Raw genomic sequence first — 6,580 nt, forward strand, 5'->3', positions numbered from 1 at the left:
TTGTAGTTCAATATTACTTTTATAGTTCATGTATGTGTTAAATCTAAGACTTTGATGTAACTTTGGTTCATCAAAACACTTGCAACACTTAAATGAGTTGTGCTACATATATTAGACTTGCACTTGTGTTATTATGGTGAAACATTGGTTAAGATGATGCAAACACATCAACGAGTTGTACACTTGAAGCTATATGCATCAAGGATGAGAACCGTGATAAGCATCGAGTACCAAGAACCACCGGAACCTACTATTTTACTGTTTCTGGGACTGATCAGTATGACCTGGGCTACTGTAAAGATGATTTTCAGATAGCTCTGTTCAAGTAGATAACTTTTCATATAGGACTCATCTTAATCCGAGTTACGGTTTAGGATTTATGGCCCTCCGATCGTCACTATGTCCTTTTAACGTTGTGCTGAAAATTCTGACCTACTCCCACTTAGACCGTCGCCACGGTCAAACAAAGACGAGTTTGCTTCTGTAAATTTTACCACCACTAAAGGACTCATATACGGAGCCATGGCCATTGGTCTCACCTTATTTAAGTAGGTATTGAGGCCGTGGTGACTGACCGAAGTCAGCCTTTGTTTTAAACTTCTTTCATGAACGAAACCTACTTTACACCTTTTGTTTGATGATGAATGATGATGACCTTTAACACCTAATTTACATACATTTAAACCTATTGAGACGATTTACTGACTTAGTACTATTTGACTTAGGTTGAGGACTTTTCGGACCTACGTACTTGCTTATTTTCCGACTCGACTTTACCACTACTTTACCACTGTGAGTTATAGCATCCCTTTTTACTTTAACTATTTTGGGAACTGAGAATACATGTGCATTTTACATTTTACATACTAGGCACGAGTACTTAAACTTATATATGTGTGGGTTATACAACGGTATAAACATTCCCTTTAGCTCGGTAACGTTTAGTCATTGGTTTTTGAACCGGTGAACGCGAATCTTAGATATGGATCCATAGGGTTTGACATCCCCACTCGGGCTAGTCGCGCTAGCATTTAACGAGTGTTTAATACTTCGTAAACATACGCACTTACCAAGTGTACTTTCAGGGGGTATAAACGTTAAGTTAGTTACCAAGTGCCCATGGTTAAACATATACTTTATCATACTGTTTTGAAACGCTCTTTGTAGCACTGAAATATCGTGGCCTACCTTACATTACTATTATACTTAAACTATAGCTCACCAACCTTTGTGTTGACATTTTTAAGAATGTTTTTCTCAGGTGCTTAAGGTTAGCTGCTTCCGCTGTGTACTAGTCTTGCTGTAGACACCCGCTGCTCTAGAGTTATCACCGCATGAACTGTTTATCTTGCATTCAAACTTATTTACTTTTGAACTATGATTTGTAACGACCTGAGGGTCACGTACTATTATCTTTGCTTCCATTCATAGAAGCATACTTTGGTTGTAAAACACTTGACGTTCGTTATGACGTCACCTTTTATCATGAATGCAAACGTATTTTGAAATAGCATATAGTGTTTGACCTTGTAATGATCCTGTTGTTGATGATTTGTACACGATGGTTTTGTACGGGGCATCACATTTGGTATCAGAGCCAGGTTGTAGGGAATTAGGTTGCATTAGTGAGTCTAAGACCGACCCGAGTAGGATTCACTAATAGGACTAATCTACAACTTGCTAGTTTACTTGTTTCCGCTGAACTTACTGCATGCTGCTACTTACTTTTACTGCTATATGCCGTATGCTACTACATGATTTCACTACTGCATGATATTACTTGCTTTCGATTGCATGCTACTTCTGTACGATTTACTGTTATTGCCATGCTATTTACCGTCATACATGATTTAGACTGTTGGCCTAATACGTGCTTGCTTTATGACTTACTGACATGGAAAATTTATTTTTCCTTGTTCAGATGTCGGATATTCCACCTGCTATCGTTTTAGGCAGTTCAGACGCTTCAGCCACTTCACCTGCCACTGTTGCCGATCCCCCGATCCCATCAGCGACACACTCTAGTGACCCAGGCGCTTCGACTTCCGGAGCTAGCAGCCATACTCCCACCCCAGTGGTTACTTCTGACGGAGCCCAGGACCTCCCGGAGATTCTAGCTCCATCTGTCCCAGGACCCTCGGGGTCACAGCCTCGCTTCGGTGATGTTGTGATTCTCGCGGAATTTGGGAAGGGTCTATTCCGTAACCAGTATCTCCATTGGTGCCGACGCGCTCCTTACGGACGTCTCGTGCCTATTCCACCCTTCAGATACCGACAGATGATGGCCGCCCGAGGGGAGCCAGTACAGCCACCCGTGCAGCCACCTCCACACGATTCAGATGATCCTTCATCCGACGACTCATCTACAGACGACTCCAGTGACGATGACTCTGACGAGGAGGACCCGGATGATGCACCTGTTCAGCCACCCTCCACCCCACTGAAGAAGCGGTATCGCTTCGACGGTACTATTATTCTGGGGATCAACGGAAGACGAGCATTCACAGACGCATTTGGTCAGCGTCGTAGGGTTACCGCCCGTAAGCGGCTTGTGCCATATCCTGCTGATCCCTTCATCTGTAAGCCTTACCGCTTGGCAGCCTCTACTTCTGGAGCCGGACCGTCAGCACCGCCAGCTCCACCAGCACCACCCGTACCGACTGCTCCGCCTGCCCCACCCACTCCCTCTGTCGAGAAACTAATGAGGGAGGTGGAGATTCTCCGTGCTCGGGTAACTGAGCTCGAGGACCAGATGTCCCATGTATTGGACATCCTACACCCACCATCACCGTAGGACTTTTCTAGTAGATTTCATTATGTAATCTAGTTGTAGTTTTATGTTTCACTTATGTATTGTACGAACTTATACAGATGTATGCAACTTATTATTATTAACGAATGGAACTTTGCGTTATTTAATTCTTGCACGATGTTCTATTTACGTTACTGTATGATGATTCTGTGGTATTTGTACCTGGATTGCATTACTTAATAAACATGTGATGTGTTGATTCCATGTTGGTTACCATACTGTATTATTACTATTTACATTCTGGATTTTGACTTGAGTCAAAATTTTTGCTTAGAACACCATGGCCAATGGACGATCAACATCAACACCTACCACAGCCCAAATCGAGGAGATGATTGCCGAAAGGGTAGCCACAGCCATTGCGAAAATGCAACCCCAAGCTCCACCGCCACCGCCACCGGTTATTCAACCCATTCGTAATGGGTGCACGTACAAAGAGTTCCAAAGCTGCAAACCTCATAACTTCAGTGGAACAGAGGGACCGGTTGGTCTCACTAGATGGTTCGAAAAATTAGAATCTGTGTTTCGAGTTAGTAACTGCTCGGAAGCGAATAAAACCAAGTTTGCTTCATGCACTCTGTCTGACGGCGCGCTAACGTGGTGGAACACGTTGGCTCAAGCAAAGGGTATCAATGAGGCATTTGCTACTCCATGGGAGGAGTTCAAGGGGGCCCTGATTGAGGAATATTGCCCTAGGACTGAGATTCAGAAGATGGAGATTGAATTCATGCAGTTAAAGGCCGTTGGGAACGACCTTGATGGTTACAACAGGAGGTTTTTACAATTAGCCCTGATGTGTCCGACAATGGTTACACCGGAGTTTAAACGAATGGAAAGATACTTCTAGGGACTTCCTAAGAGCATTAAGGGAAACGTCACCTCGTCCAAGCCACCCAATGTCCCAGAAGCGATGTGCATGGCGCATACTTTAATGAAACAAATCATCATCGATGAACCGGAGAAGGCTAATTCTGAAGCGAGTAGTAGCGAGAAGCGCAAATGGGATAACAACAGGGGAAGGACCTATGATCAGAACTCGGCGAAACGACATGAGGGTTTCAGAGGAAGCAACAACGGTGGAAACCCCAATCCGAACACCAAATCAAACCCGAACTACAAAGGAACCTTACCACAATGCAAGCGGTGCTACAAGCACCATACTGGGTATTGTAATGTTGTTTGTGAAAAGTGCCAACGGACTGGACATATTGGTAAAGACTGCAAGGTCACCACCCTGAATGTGAAGGCGAACCCCAATGGACCGAAAAAGTGCTACGAATGCGGACAAATGGGCCATTTTAGAAATGTGTGCCCCAACAAAAGAAAAGACGGCGGACCACCCTGTGGTAGAGCTTTCAACGTTAATGCAAGGGATGCACGCGAGATCCCGACTTGGTGACAGGTATATTCACTATCAACAATCTTTTAGCTTCTGTCCTATTTGATACTTGTGCCGATATAAGTTATGTATGTAGACACTTTTGAGATAAGATTAATTGGTCGTTAGTCCATTTAAAAGAGAGTATGCTTGTCGAGGTCGCCAATGAAAAACTTGAGAAAGTTGACCATATTAGTCGAGGAGCTATTATCAACATAGCTGGTGTAGATTTCAAGATTGACTTAATACCTATCAAATTGGGAAGTTTTGACGTGATCGTCGGCATGGATTGGTTGACCAAGATAAAGGCTGACATTATCTGTGGAGATAAAGCTCTACGTATACCACACGAAGACGGTGAGCCACTGATCATCTACGGAGAGAGATGTACCTCGAAGCTGAACCTCATTAGTTGCGTGAAAGCGCAAAAGATCATGAAGAAGGGACGTCTTGCTGTCCTAGCACATGTGAAAACGGTAGAAACCGAGGTGAAGAGTGTGAACGATGTTCGAATTGTGAACGAGTTTTCCAATGTCTTTCCTGAAGAATTTCCTGGATTACCGCCGCCGAGAGCAGTAGAGTTTCAGATCGACTTAGTGCCAGGAGCTGCACCTGTAGCTTGCGCACCTTATCGACTCGCTCCTTCTGAGATGAAAGAATTACAGAGTCAACTACAAGAACTACTTGACCGTGGATTTATCCAACCAAGTTTCTCGCCTTAGGGCGCACCTGTGTTCTCTGTGAAGAAGAAGGATGGATCCTTCCGTATGTGTATCGACTACCGTGAACTCAACAAATTGACAATCAAGAATCAGTATCCTCTTCCCCGCATTGACGATCTTTTTGACCAACTTCAAGGATCGAGCATTTACTCTAAGATCGATTTGCGATCCGGGTATCACCAGTTGAGGGTGAAAGAAAGTGATGTGATGAAGACTGCATTCAGAACTCGTTATGGTCATTATGAGTTTCTCGTGATGCCATTCGGATTAACCAATGCACCTGTCGTGTTCATGGACCTTATGAATCGTGTCTGCAAGCCATACCTGGATAAGTTTGTTATCGTCTTCATAGATGATATCCTCATCTACTCTAAGAGCGAAGAAGAGCATGAGCAACACCTCCGACTAGTACTTGAACTTTTGAGGTAAGAGCAACTTTACGCCAAATTCTCCAAGTGTGAATTTTGGTTGAAGGAAGTCCAATTTCTGGGTCATGTTGTGAGCGACCAGGGTATCAAAGTTGACCCCGCCAAGATTGAAGCTATCAGCAAGTGGGAAACCCCCACTACTCTGACGCATATTCACCAATTCCAAGGTCTCGCCGGTTACTACCGAAGGTTTATTGAAGGATTTTCTCTGATCGCGCGTCCTTTGACCTCGCTGACTCACAAGGGCAAGAAGTTCATTTGGGAACCCGCACACGAATCAGCATTCCAAACTTTGAAGAAGAAGTTAACCACCGCACCTATCTTATCTCTTCCTAAAGGCAGTGACGATTTTATCGTTTTTGCGATGCTTCGAAAAGTGGTTTTGGTTGTGTACTGATGCAACGATCAAAGGTTATTGCCTATGCCTCCCGACAATTGAAGATTCACGAACGAAACTACACTACTCACGATCTCGAACTTGGAGCCATTGTCTTTGCACTCAAATTATGGAGACACTATTTGTATGGAACTAAGAGTACTATCTTCATCGATCACAAGAGTCTCCAGCACATCTTCGATTAGAAGCAACTAAATATGCGACAGCGTCAATGGATCGAGACGCTCAATGACTACGATTGTGAACGTCGTTATCACCCTGGCAAGGCCAATGTTGTAGCTGACGCTTTAAGCCGAAAGGAGAGGACGACACCTCTTCGTGTTAGGGCTCTGAACATCACCATCCATTCAAACCTCAACAGCCAGATCAGAGTCACCCAAGATGAGGCTCTCAAGGAGGAGAATATATCTCACGAACATTTGAACATACTTGTCTCTCGATTCGAGGTTAGGGAGTCTGGACTCCGATGTTATGCCGGAAGAATTTGGGTACCTCTTTATGGAGATCTACGGAACCTTATACTTGATGAAGTACACAAATCGAGATATTCGATTCATCCCGAAGTGGGTAAAATGTACCACGACCTTAAAGAACAGTATTGGTGGTCGAATCTTAAGAAAGACGTTGCTACTTATGTTGGTAAGTGTTTGACTTGATCGAAAGTTAAGGCCGAGCATCAGAGACCCTCTGGATTACTTCAACAACCGGAAATCCCACAATGGAAGTGGGAAAGGATAACGATGGATTTTATCACCAAGCTACCAAAGACGGTGGGCGGATACGATACCATCTGGGTTATTGTTGATCTCCTTACCAAATCTGCACACTTCTTGGCTATGAAGG

The sequence above is a fragment of the Rutidosis leptorrhynchoides genome, chromosome 1, assembly GCF_046630445.1.
Source record: "Rutidosis leptorrhynchoides isolate AG116_Rl617_1_P2 chromosome 1, CSIRO_AGI_Rlap_v1, whole genome shotgun sequence".
NCBI lineage: Eukaryota > Viridiplantae > Streptophyta > Magnoliopsida > Asterales > Asteraceae > Rutidosis > Rutidosis leptorrhynchoides.